The 13,448-nt window shown below is 49.3% G+C and overlaps 1 protein-coding gene across 1 annotated transcript in view; it reads left to right on the top strand.

The window, feature by feature from the left end:
* Positions 1–13,448, top strand: part of RASAL3 (RAS protein activator like 3) — a 150,907-nt gene that overhangs the window by 74,974 nt on the left and 62,485 nt on the right. The window lies entirely within an intron of this gene.

The raw sequence follows: 13,448 nt of genomic DNA, 5'->3' as shown, positions 1-13,448 counted from the left end.
GTCATTTACTAAGAAGTGCAAAGCAAAAAAAAATAAAACACTGCCGTGAAAAATTACAACTCGTAAAAAAGTGCTAAAAAAAAACAGACCTGCTTTTTTAATCCGTGATTGTATAGGCATGCAGGGATCCATGAGATCCGTGCATGTATATCAGTGGGAAGGGGTGGGAAAGTGGTTATTTTCTAAAAAAAAATTGCGTGGGGTTCCCCCTCCTAAGCATAACCAGCCTCGGGCTCTTTGAGCCGATCCTGGTTGCAGAAATATGGGGAAAAAATTGACAGGGGTTCCCCCATATTTAAGCAACCAGCATCGGGCTCTGCGCCTGGTCCTGGTTCCAAAAATACGGGGGACAAAAAGAGTAGGGGTCCCCCGTATTTTTAAAACCAGCACCGGGCTCCACTAGCTGGACAGATAATGCCACAGCCGGGGGTCACTTTTATATAGTGCCCTGCGGCCGTGGCATCAAATATCCAGCTAGTCACCCCTGGCCGGGGTACCCTGGGGGAGTGGGGACCCCTTCAATCAAGGGGTCCCCCCCCCCAGCCACCCAAGGGCCAGGGGTGAAGCCCGAGGCTGTCCCCCCCCCATCCAATTGGCTGCGGATGGAGGGCTGATAGCCTTTTGTGAAAATGAAAAGATATTGTTTTTAGTAGCAGTACTACAAGGCCCAGCAAGCCTCCCCCGCATGCTGGTACTTGGAGAACCACAAGTACCAGCATGCGGCGGAAAAACGGGCCCGCTGGTACCTGTAGTACTACTACTAAAAAAATACCCAAAAAAAGACAAGACACACACACCTTGAAAGTAAAGATTTATTACATACATCCACACAAACATACAAACATACTTACCTATGGCCCCACGCAGGTCGGTCCTCTTCTCCAGTAGAATCCAAGGGGTACCTGTTGAATAAATTATACTCACCAGCTCCAGGGTCCCAGGCTCCTCGTAGCATCCATTTGTAATCCACGTACTTGAATAAAATAAAAAAACGGACACCCGAGCCACGCACTGAAAGGGGACCCATGTTTGCACATGGGTCCCCTATCCCCGACTGCCAGAAACCCACTCTGACTTCTGTCTAAGTGGGCTTCTTCAGCCAATCAGGGAGCGCCACGTTGTAGCACCCTCCTGATCGGCTGTGTGCTCCTGTACTGACTGACAGGCAGCACGCGGCAGTGTTACAATGTAGCGCCTATGCGCTCCATTGTAACCAATGGTGGGAACTTTCTGCTCAGCGGTGAGGTCACTTTCGGTCAACCGCAGGGCAGAAAGTTCCCACCATTGGTTACAATGGAGCGCATAGGCGCTACATTGTAACACTGCCGCGTGCTGCCTGTCAGTCAGTACAGGAGTACACAGCCGATCAGGAGGGTGCTACAACGTGGCGCTCCCTGATTGGCTGAAGAAACCCACTTAGACAGAAGTCAGAGTGGGTTTCTGGCAGTCGGGGAAAGGGGACCCATGTGCAAACATGGGTCCCCTTTCAGTGCGTGGCTCGGGTGTCCGTTTTTTTATTTTATTCAAGTACGTGGATTACAAATGGATGCTACGAGGAGCCTGGGACCCTGGAGCTGGTGAGTATAATTTATTCAACAGGTACCCCTTGGATTCTACTGGAGAAGAGGACCGACCTGCGTGGGGCCATAGGTAAGTATGTTTGTGTGGATGTATGTAATAAATCTTTACTTTCAAGGTGTGTGTGTCTTGTCTTTTTTTGGGTATTTTTTTAGTAGTAGTACTACAGGTACCAGCGGGCCCGTTTTTCCGCCGCATGCTGGTACTTGTGGTTCTCCAAGTACCAGCATGCGGGGGAGGCTTGCTGGGCCTTGTAGTACTGCTACTAAAAACAATATCTTTTCATTTTCACAAAAGGCTATCAGCCCCCCATCCGCAGCCAATTGGATGGGGGGGACAGCCTCGGGCTTCACCCCTGGCCCTTGGGTGGCTGGGGGGGGGACACCCCTTGATTGAAGGGGTCCCCACTCCCCCAGGGTACCACGGCCAGGGGTGACTAGTTGGATTTTTTATGCCACGGCCGCAGGGCACTATATTAAAGTGACCCCCGGCTGTGGCATTATCTGTCCAGCTAGTGGAGCCCGGTGCTGGTTTTAAAAATACGGGGGACCCCTACGCTTTTTGTCCCCCGTATTTTTGGAACCAGGACCAGGCGCAGAGCCCGATGCTGGTTGCTTAAATATGGGGGAACCCATGTCATTTTTTTTCCCATATTTCTGCAACCAGGATCGGCTCAAAGAGCCTGAGGCTGGTTATGCTTAGGAGGGGGGACCCCACGCAATTTTTTTTTAAGTTTTACAGTGTTTATTTAAAAAAAAAAAAATGAACCCCAGCACGGATCACACAGATCCGGCCGAGATTCATTTTGAAAAAGTCGGCAGTGTTTTGCTAATCACTGCCGTAAAAAACAGAAAAAAAACACGAATGACATCGACATCGGAAAACCCGAAAAGGCAAAATACGGCAGCTTAGTAAATTAGTCGTAATCAATTCAAAAAGTTGCAATTTTACACTGTCGATGTCATTCGTGATTGAACTTTGACCTTTTTCCGAAAATTACGAATGTTAGTAAATATACCCCACGGACTCTACCTGGTTGCTATTGGCAACATCTCATCTTAAATAGAACTCACGTTTTAGTAAATTTAGAGTCACATGATAGGATCGCGCAGTAACTGCAGATTTGTCTGCTGCACATACTGTACACACTCTGAGTTTCCCGTTCCCACCACATCCCAAAGGTGCCCTATTGGACTGAGATCAGTGCCTGGGGAGGTCACTGAAATCACTGTCATGTTCATGTAACCAGCCTTAGATATCCTGTGTTATGTAACCTGGTGGGTTATCCTGCTGGATGTAGCAGATGGCTAGGCTGTGGCCATGAAGAAATGCACATGGACAGCAACGTTAGACTGTGGTATTTAAACATTGCACAAATGATATTAGGGAACCTAATGTGTGCTGAGAAAACGGGTGGTCTTCAGTATACCGCTGGCCGGGATCCCGGCGACCAGCATACCGGCGCCGGTATCCCTGCCGCCGGCACATATTCTCCCTCTTAGGGGTCCACGACCCCCCCTGGAGGGAGAATAAATAGCGTGGCGCACGTAGCGAGCCCGCAAGGGGCTCATTAGCGCTCGCCCAGCTGTCGGTATGCCGGCGGTCGGGATCCCGGTGCCGGTCACTCATACTACACCCAAAAAAACATTCCCCATACCATTACACCACCACCAGAATGATCTGTTTATACAATACAGGATGGATCCATGTATTCATGTTATTTACTCCAAATTCTGACCATACCATCTGCACGTCACAGCAGAAGATTCTTCTGATCAGGCAGCATTTTTTCATTCTTCAACTGTCCAGTGTTGGTGAGCCTGTGCCCAGTGTAGCCTCAGTTTCTTATTCTTATCAGTGGGCTCTGCTGCTGCTATTGTTCTTCTGCATATCATTGTTGTAACATATGGTTATTTGAATTACTGTCACCTACCTGTATGGCCATTCTACTCTGAACTCTCATTAACAAATTATTTCTCTGACGTCCTAGTGGATGCTGGGGACTCCGTAAGGACCATGGGGAATAGACGGCTCCGCAGGAGACTGGGCACATCTAAAGAAAGATTTAGGTACTATCTGGTGTGCACTGGCTCCTCCCCCTATGACCCTCCTCCAAGCTTAGTTAGATTTTTGTGCCCGGCCGAGCTGGATGCACACTAGGGGCTCTCCTGAGCTCCTAGAAAGAAAGTATATTTTAGTTTTTTTATTTTACAGTGAGACCTGCTGGCAACAGGCTCACTGCAGCGAGGGACTAAGGGGAGAAGAAGCGAACCTACCTAAGTGGTGGTAGCTTGGGCTTCTTAGGCTACTGGACACCATTAGCTCCAGAGGGATCGCACACAGGACCCGACCTCGTCGTCCGTTCCCGGAGCCGCGCCGCCGTCCCCCTTACAGAGCCAGAAGCAAGAAGGTCCGGAAAATCGGCGGCTGAAGACTTCTGTCTTCTCCAAGGTAGCGCACAGCACTGCAGCTGTGCGCCATTGCTCCTCATGCACACCACACACTTCGGTCACTGATGGGTGCAGGGCGCTGGGGGGGGGGGGGGGGGGCGCCCTGAGCAGCAATATTAACACCTTGGCTGGCAAAACTGACACCATATATAGCCCCAGAGGCTATATAGGTGTAAATTACCCCTGCCAGAATAACACAAAAAACGGGAGAAAGCCCGCCGAAAAAGGGGCGGAGCCATCTCCCTCAGCACACTGGCGCCATTTTCCCTCACAGCTCCGCTGGAAGGATCGCTCCCTGGCTCTCCCCTGCAGTCCTGCACTACAGAAAGGGTAAAAAAGAGAGGGGGGGGGGGCACAAATTTAGGCGCAGTATAATATATATATGCAGCTATAAGGGAAAACACTCTTTATAGGTGATATCCCTGTGGTATATAGCGCTCTGGTGTGTGCTGGCATACTCTCCCTCTGTCTCCCCAAAGGGCTTTGTGGGGTCCTGTCCTCTGTCAGAGCATTCCCTGTGTGTGTGCTGTGTGTCGGTACCGCTGTGTCGACATGTATGATGAGGAAAATGATGTGGAGGCAGAGCAAATGCCTGTAAATGTGTTGTCACCCCCTGAGGGTCGACACCTGTGTGGATGGACTTATGGAAGAAATTACGTGACAGTGTCAGCTCCTTACATAAAAGGTTTGACGACATAGGACAGCCGGCTACTCAGCTTGTGACTGTTCCAGCGTCTCAAATGTCATCAGGGGCTTTAAAACGCCCGCTACCTCAGATGGCAGACACAGATGTCGACACGGATACCGACTCCAGTGTCGACGACGATGAGACTAGTGTACCCTCCAATAGGTCCACCCGTTACATGATTGAGGCAATGAAAAATGTATTACACATTTCTGATAGTACCCCAGGTACCACAAAAAAGGGTATTATGGGGGTAATTCCAAGTTGATCACAGCAGGATTTTTTTTAGCAGTTGGGCAAAACCATGTGCACTGCAGGGGAGGCAGATATAACATGTGCAGAAAGAGTTAGATTTGGGTGGGTTACTTTATTTCTGTGCAGGGTAAATACTGGCTGCTTTATTTTTACACTGCAAATTAGATTGCAGATTGAACACACCACACCCAAATCTAACTCTCTCTGCACATGTTATATCTGCCTCCCCTGCAGTGCACATGGTTTTGCCCAACTGCTAAAAAAAGTCCTGCTGCGATCAACTTGGAATGACCCCCTATGTTCGGTGAGAAAAAAACTACCAGTAGTTTTTCCTGCATCTGAGGAATTAAATGAGGTGTGTGAGGAAGCCTGGACTTCCCCTGATAAGAAATTGATAATTTCTAAACGGTTATTGGCAGCGTACCCTTTCCCGCCAGAGGATAGGTCACGTTGGGAAACATCCCCTAGGGTAGATAAAGCGCTTACACGTTTATCAAAACAGGTGGCACTACCGTCTCCGGATACGGCCGCCCTAAAGGATCCTGCTGATAGAAAGCAGGAGGCTACCCTAAAAGCTATATATACACACACGGGCATTATATTGCGACCAGCGATTGCATCAGCATGGATGTGCAGTGCTGCTGCTGCGTGGTCAGATTCCCTGTCGGATAATATTGATACCCTGGATAGGGACACTATTTTGCTGACAGTAGAGCATATAAAAGACGCTGTCTTATACATGCGTGATGCACAGAGGGATATTTGCCGGCTGGCATCAAAAATAAGCGCAATGTCCATTGCCGCCAGAAGGGGGTTATGGACTCGGCAGTGGTCAGGTGATGCCGATTCAAAAAGGCACATGGAAGTTTTGCCTTATAAGGGGGTGGAACTGTTTGGGGATGGTCTTTCAGACCTCGTTTCCACAGCTACGGCTGGGAAATCGACATTTTTGCCACAGGCTACCCCACAGCAAAAGAAGGCACCGTATTATCAAGTACAGTCCTTTCGGCCCCATAAACACAAGAGGGCTCGAGGCGCATCCTTTCTGCCGAGAGGCAAAGGTAGAGGGAAAAAGCTGCAACATACAGCCAGTTCCCAAGAGCAAAAGTCCTCCCCCGCGTCCGGTAAGTCCACAGCATGACGCTGGGGCTTCACAGGTGGATCCGGGTACGGTGGGGGCCCGTCTCAGAAATTTCAGCACACAGTGGGCTCTCTCACAGGTGGATCCCTGGACCCTTCAAGTAGTATCTCAGGGGTACAGGCTGGAATTCGAGACGTCCCCCCCCCCCCCCCCCCCCGCCGTTTTCTAAAATCTGCCTTACCAGCAACTCCCTCTGCCAGGGAGGCAGTGTTGGTGGCTATTCAATAACTGTATTCACAGCAAGTGATTGTCAAGGTACCCCTCCTTCAGCAAGGGAAGGGTTACTATTCCACAATATTTGTGGTACCGAAACCGGGCGGTTCGGTGAGACCCATCTTAAATTTAAAATCCTTGAACACTTATATCAAAAGGTTCAAGTTCAAGATGGAATCGCTCAGGGCGGTTATTGCGAGCCTGGACGAGGGGGATTACATGGTCTCCCTGGACATCAAGGATGCGTACCTGCATGTCCCCATTTACCCTCCTCACCAGGAGTACCTCAGATTTGTGGTACAGGACTGTCACTATCAGTTCCAGACGCTGCCGTTTGGGTTATCCACAGCACCGAGGGTCTTTACCAAGGTAATGGCCGAAATGATGATACTGCTTCGCAAGAAGGGAGTTTTAATTATCCCGTACTTGGACGATCTCCTGATAAAGGCGAGGTCCAAGGAACAGTTGGTAGTGGGGGTAGCACTTTCTCGGGAAGTGCTACAACAGCACGGCTGGATTCTCAATATTCCAAAGTCACAGCTGGTCCCGACGACACGTCTTCTGTTCCTGGGAATGATTCTGGACACAGACCAGAAAAAAGTGTTTCTTCCAGTGGAAAAAGCCGAGGAGTTGTCATCTCTAGTCAGAGACCTCCTAAAACCGGGACAGGTGTCGGTACATCAATGCACACGAGTCCTGGGAAAAATGGTAGCTTTGTACGAAGCAATTCCATTCGGAAGGTTCCACGCAAGGACTTTCCAGTGGGACCTGTTGGACAAATGGTCCGGGTCCCATCTCCAGATGCAACAGCGGATAACCCTGTCAGCAAGGACCAGGGTGTCGCTGCTGTGGTGGCTGCAGAGGGCTCATCTACTAGAGGGCCGCAGATTCGGAATACAGGACTGGGTCCTGGTGACCACGGATGCCAGCCTTCGGGGCTGGGGCGCAGTCACACTGGGAAGAAATTTCCAAGGACTGTGGTTAAATCAGGAGATTTCGCTTCACATAAATATTCTAGAGCTAAGGGCCATTTACAATGTCCTAAGCCAAGCAAGGCCCCTGCTTCAGAACCAGCCGGTACTGATCCAATCAGACAACATCACGGCGGTCGCCCATTTAAACAGACAGGGCGGCACAAGAAGCAGGAGGGCAATGGCAGAAGCCACAGATATTGCGCCAGGTCAAAGGACCCTCAGGCGATCGTTGTGGACGCTCTAGTAACACCGTGGGTGTACCAGTCGGTTTATGTGTTTCCTCCTCTGCCTCTCATTCCCAAGGTACTGAAAATAATACGAAGGCGAGGAGTGAAAACTATACTCGTGGTTCCGGATTGGCCAAGAAGAGCTTGGTACCCAGAACTTCAAGAGATGCTTTCAGAGGACCCTTGGCCTCTGCCGCTCAGACAGGACCTGCTGCAGCAGGGGCCCTGTCTGTTCCAAGACTTACCGCGGCTACGTTTGACGGCATGGCGGTTGAACACCGGATCCTGAAGGAAAAGGGCATTCCGGAGGAAGTCATCCCTACCCTGATCAAAGCCAGGAAGGATGTCACCGCAAAACATTATCACAGCATTTGGCGGAAATATGTTGCTTGGTGTGAGGCCAGGAAGGCCCCAACGGAGGAATTTAAACTGGGTCGATTCCTGCATTTCCTGCAAGCAGGGGTGACGTTGGGCCTCAAATTGGGGTCCATTAAGGTCCAGATTTCGGCCCTGACGATTTTCTTCCAGAAAGAACTGGTTTCACTGCCTGAAGTTCAGACTTTTGTCAAAGGAGTTCTGCGTATTCAGCCTCCTTTTGTGCCCCCAGTGGCACCTTGGGATCTCAATGTGGTTTTGGAGTTCCTGAAATCACATTGGTTTGAACCATTTAAGACTGTGGATTTGAAATATCTCACGTGGAAAGTGGTCATGCTGTTGGCCCTGGCTTCGGCCAGGCGTGTGTCAGAATTGGCGGCTTTGTCCTATAAAAGCCCTTATCTGATTTTCCTTATGGATAGGGCAGAGTTGAGGACTCGTCCTCAGTTTCTCCCGAAGGTGGTATCAGCGTTTCACTTGAACCAGCCTATTGTGGTGCCTGCGGCTACTAGGAACTTGGAGGATTCCAAGTTACTGGACGTAGTCAGGGCCCTGAAAATTTATGTTTCCAGGACGGCTGGAGTCAGGAAAACTGACTCGCTGTTTATCCTGTATGCACCCAACAAACTGGGTGCTCCTGCTTCTAAGCAGACTATTGCGCGCTGGATTTGTAGCACTATTCAGCTGGCGCAGTCTGCGGTGGGACTACCGCAGCCTAAATCTGTAAAAGCCCATTCCACAAGGAAGGTGGGCTCATCTTGGGCGGCTGCCCGAGGGGTCTCGGCTTTACAACTTTGCCGAGCTGCTACTTGGTCAGGGGCAAAACTCGTTTGCAAAATTCTACAAATTTGATACCCTGGCTGAGGAGGACCTGGAGTTCTCTCATTCAGTGTTGCAGAGTCATCCGCACTCTCCCGCCCGTTTGGGAGCTTTGGTATAATCCCCATGGTCCTTACGGAGTCCCCAGCATCCACTAGGACGTCAGAGAAAATAAGAATTTACTCACCGGTAATTCTATTTCTCGTAGTCCGTAGTGGATGCTGGGCGCCCATCCCAAGTGCGGATTGTCTGCAATACTTGTAAATAGTTATTGTTACACAAATTGGGTTGTTATTGCGAGCCATCTGTTCAGAGGCTCCGTTGTTATCATACTGTTAACCGGGGTTCCTATCACGAGTTATACGGTGTGATTGGTGTGGCTGGTATGAGTCTTACCCGGGATTCAAAATCCTTCCTTATTGTGTCAGCTCTTCCGGGCACAGTGTCCTAACTGAGGCTTGGAGGAGGGTCATAGGGGGAGGAGCCAGTGCACACCAGATAGACCTAAATCTTTCTTTAGATGTGCCCAGTCTCCTGCGGAGCCGTCTATTCCCCATGGTCCTTACGGAGTCCCCAGCATCCACTACGGACTACGAGAAATAGAATTACCGGTGAGTAAATTCTTATTTTTTTAACACAACTGCCATTTAAAAGACATTTATTTTTATTTTGGGGACTATTAATGTGCGTGAAAATCCCAGCGGATCGTCATTTTCTGAGATAATAAAACCAAACCCCACTGGCATCAACATTTATTCCATGGTCAAAGTCTCTGATATAATTTTTATTCCCCATTCTGGTGTTCGGTCTAAACAATAACTGAACCTCTTGACCATGTCTGCATGCTTTGAGCTGCTGCCATATGATTGACTGATTCCATATTTGCATGAACTGAGTGTATATATAGGCACATCTACAGTAACATCCGTTAATGAAAAGAAATGTTTTTTGCTTAAAGTATGCAAAAATGATGTGCCGCGAAACCCATTGGGCCTGATTCAGAGATGTATGCAATGTCATATGTGGTCTGGGGATGGCGGTCGCAGTAATGATTTATTTGCAAAGTGATGGACAGTCAGGCACCGTTTGTGGGTGGTATCAGGGGAGTAGAGACTCAAATGCAGGTTCAATGGCTCCAATGTTTTGCTGTACTACCATAGGGTTACTATGATGGCTCAGTGGTGGAGCAGAAACACAGATTATGGATGTCTCTATGCAACTCCCGACTGATGCAAGATTAGCATATTTTCACACAGCTGCTGTGTATAAATCCACAGCTTGAATGCATTTGCTTACATCTCTGCATCAGGTCCAATGTTGGTAGCAAGTGTTTATCAACACAAAGTAGCAGCCAGAGATACTGCAGAAGACTAGAATCAATCAGAAAGAGTCCACTCTTTTTTTACTTGAAGCCCGAGGTGCGTGGCTTCAGCACCCAGTGTCTGTGCCAAACGTGCTGGGGGCATAGGTTCTTGGACCCTCTCCAAAAGGAGAAGGGCCCCGTTACTCCCCAACCCCTCAGAGACAAAAGGTCTACTGAGGGGAAAAAGGGACTGTGGGTCCCCCCTTGCCAAAGCGTAGATGGACCCTGTCACGTCTGGCAGGGTTTGAGGATCCGGCAGCTGAGATTTGCCCGAGGAGGTAGCAGGCTGTGAATGAACCAGATGAGGGGGCTGGATATAGTTCTTTCGCATGGGACACAGAGCAATGAAGAACGTAGGCGGGGTTTGAGAGTCAATGGAAAGTATTTATTATGTACAGAGCTGAGGTAGGGAACTGAGGCTGAAGCACAATGGTTAAAGACGTGGCTGGAGGTGAAGAACTGCGGACTGTGATTTGAAAGACGAGACTGTAGATGATGAACTGTGGAACTGTGGATGGTAGTTGAAAACGTGGCTGGAGACAAGGACTGTGGACTGTGGTTTGGAAAACGAGGCTTGAAGATAATAATCTGCAGGCTGTTGTCAGTGGTACAAAGGCATGGCTGGTGAAGGAGATCTGTGGAGTGTGGCTTGAAAGACGAGGCAGAAGACCCGGGGCCGACTGTGCCCAAAGAGTCTAACTGGACCGGGTTTTCCAGGAGTGCTTCCACAGGCAAGAAACGGCAGGGCTGCAGCAGCAACAGAGAAACGACCAAGCAGGATCAGGAGGAACCAAGATACAGCAGGAATCCTGGGAGCACAGGCTAAAGCACCTACAACAGGGTTGTAACTTGAAGCACTGGCATCCCTGTCCTAAACCAGCCCCCTTTTATAGGGAGAGCTTCCCCTGGATTGGCTGGAAGAAACAAGAAACAGGAACTATGCTTAAAACTTGGTCTCCAACATGGCGCCGCCCAGTAATGCAGACCTTTTTGCAAAGCCACATTGCTCACTGCCCCTGGTCTCCAAGCAACGGTTCAGCAAGAGCGACCCGCTGTAGCGGCATCCCGCCGCCACGAGCGGACCCCCTCACCTCCGCTACTGCTGCCCACGGATCCGGCGCAGCAGCCCACCTCCGCCGCTGCCCGCACAACGCCAAGGAAGCCAGCCCCGCGGCCCCAGCGTACCGGTAAGACTCCGGACGCTGACAGTACCCCCCCTTTTGCGGGTGGACTCCGGACACCTATGTGGTTTAGTTGGAAACTTGGCACGAAATGTCCGAAGAAGTCTTGGAGCATGGACATCCTCTGCATCTACCCAAGATCTCTCCTCTGGCCCATACCCTTTCCAATCAACAAGGTACTGGATGCGACCATAACGTCTGCGAGAATCGAGGATCTTGTGTGATTTAGGCAGAGCGTCTCTGAACCGATTAAGTACCAGTGGTTTTAAGAGAGAAATAAGAAATGCATTAGGAATTCTTAACTGCGGAGGTAATTTCACTTTATAAGCCACAGGATTCAACACTCTTTCGATTGGGTAAGGCCCAATAAATCTGGGAGCAAACTTTTTTGTAGGAACCTTTAATCTTAGGTTATGTGTGGAAACCCAAACCCGATCTCCTACCTTAAGGCTTGGTACAGCTTTTCGTTTCAGATCTGCATAGGTCTTATATCTCTTGGATGTCTTGAGCAAAGTCTTGTGAACTTGTTTCCAGGCTTCAGTAAATTGACGAAGTGTTGACTCTGCGGCCGGAACCTCGAGCGTAGGCAGAAGTTGGAAGTCAGGAACTCTTGGATGGTAACCATAATTAATGAAGAATGGAGAAGATTTTGTGGCAGAGTGATAAAGATTGTTATGGGCAAATTCTGCGAACGGGAGGAAGTCCAGCCAGTCGTCCTGTGAGGAGGACATGAATAAACGCAGAAAAGTCTCCAGATCCTGGTTCACTCTCTCTGTTTGACCATCCGTTTGAGGATGATATCCTGAGGAGAAGTTTAATTTCATGCCAAGAGCAGAACATAGGGATCTCCAAAACCTGGCCACAAATTGAGGACCTCTATCAGACACGATCTCCTGGGGTAGACCATGGAGTCGAAAGATCTCTGCTATAAACAATTTTGCCAACTGGGATGCAGATGGAAGATTAGCCAGAGGAACAAAGTGTGCCATTTTAGAGAATCGGTCAACTATGACCCATACGGTGTTCCGCCCACCAGACATAGGTAAATCTGTAATAAAGTCCATAGAAATATGCGTCCATGGTCTTAGTGGTACCGGCAAAGGATGGAGTAACCCGGCTGGTGGACCTTTGGGACTTTTATGCTGGGCACATTTTGGACAGGCAGCTACGAATTCCTGAACGTCAGTCCTGAGATGAGGCCACCAGTAGGAGCGTTGAATGAATTTAAGTGTCTTATGACCGCCCGCATGGCCCATGAAGGAGGAGGAGTGAGCCCATGTAAGAAGTTTTTTGCGAAGATTTGGTGCAACGAAGATCTTCCCTGGAGGAGGAAGTGGAGAGGTATTAGTTGCAGAAAAAGAGGTGGATTCCAGGATAAATTGCTCTTTTGAACGGTCAGAGGGTTCTTCTGAACTTAGGGAGCGAGATAATGCATCTGCCTTTTTGTTGAGGGAACCTGGTCTGTAACTGAGTTTAAAATTAAAACGGGTAAAGAAGAGTGCCCATCTTGCTTGGCGTGGGTTCAGACATCGGGCTGACTGTAGATACAGGAGGTTCTTGTGATCCGTGGTCACCGAAATTGGATGCTGAGCTCCCTCCAACAAATACCTCCACTCCTCAAAGGCCAACTTAATTGCCAGTAATTCCTGTTCCCCAATAGCGTAATTCTGTTCAGCGGGGGAGAATCTTCGCGAGAAGAATGCACAAGGATGGACCTTCTTGTCCTCGAAAAGCTGGGATAATACTGCTCCTACTCCTACAGTAGTGGCATCAACCTCCACCAAGAACGGACGGCTGAGATCGGGTTGTCGAAGAACTGGAGCAGTCGTGAAGGCCTCCTTTAAAGATGAAAAAGCTTCCAAAGCCTCCGGAGACCACTTGGCAGGATCAGCTCCCTTCCTAGTTAATGCGGTTATAGGAGCTATGACAGAAGAATAATTTTGAATGAATCTTCGGTAGAAGTTAGCAAACCCCAGGAAACGTTGAATTCCTTTAAGGGTAGCTGGAAGTGCCCAATCCTGAATCGCCTGGACTTTAGCGGGGTCCATCTGTAACCTCTGCCCTGAAAGAATGTAACCGAGGAATGGAATCGTGGGTACTTCAAAGGTGCACTTCTCTAACTTACAGAATAACTGATTCCTTCGTAAACGAGTTAACACTTCTTTGACTTGTTCCCGGTGGGTCTTC

Source organism: Pseudophryne corroboree, chromosome 6 (genome assembly GCF_028390025.1).
Source record: "Pseudophryne corroboree isolate aPseCor3 chromosome 6, aPseCor3.hap2, whole genome shotgun sequence".
Lineage (NCBI taxonomy): Eukaryota > Metazoa > Chordata > Amphibia > Anura > Myobatrachidae > Pseudophryne > Pseudophryne corroboree.
This window is presented reverse-complemented; position numbering and strand designations above follow the sequence as displayed.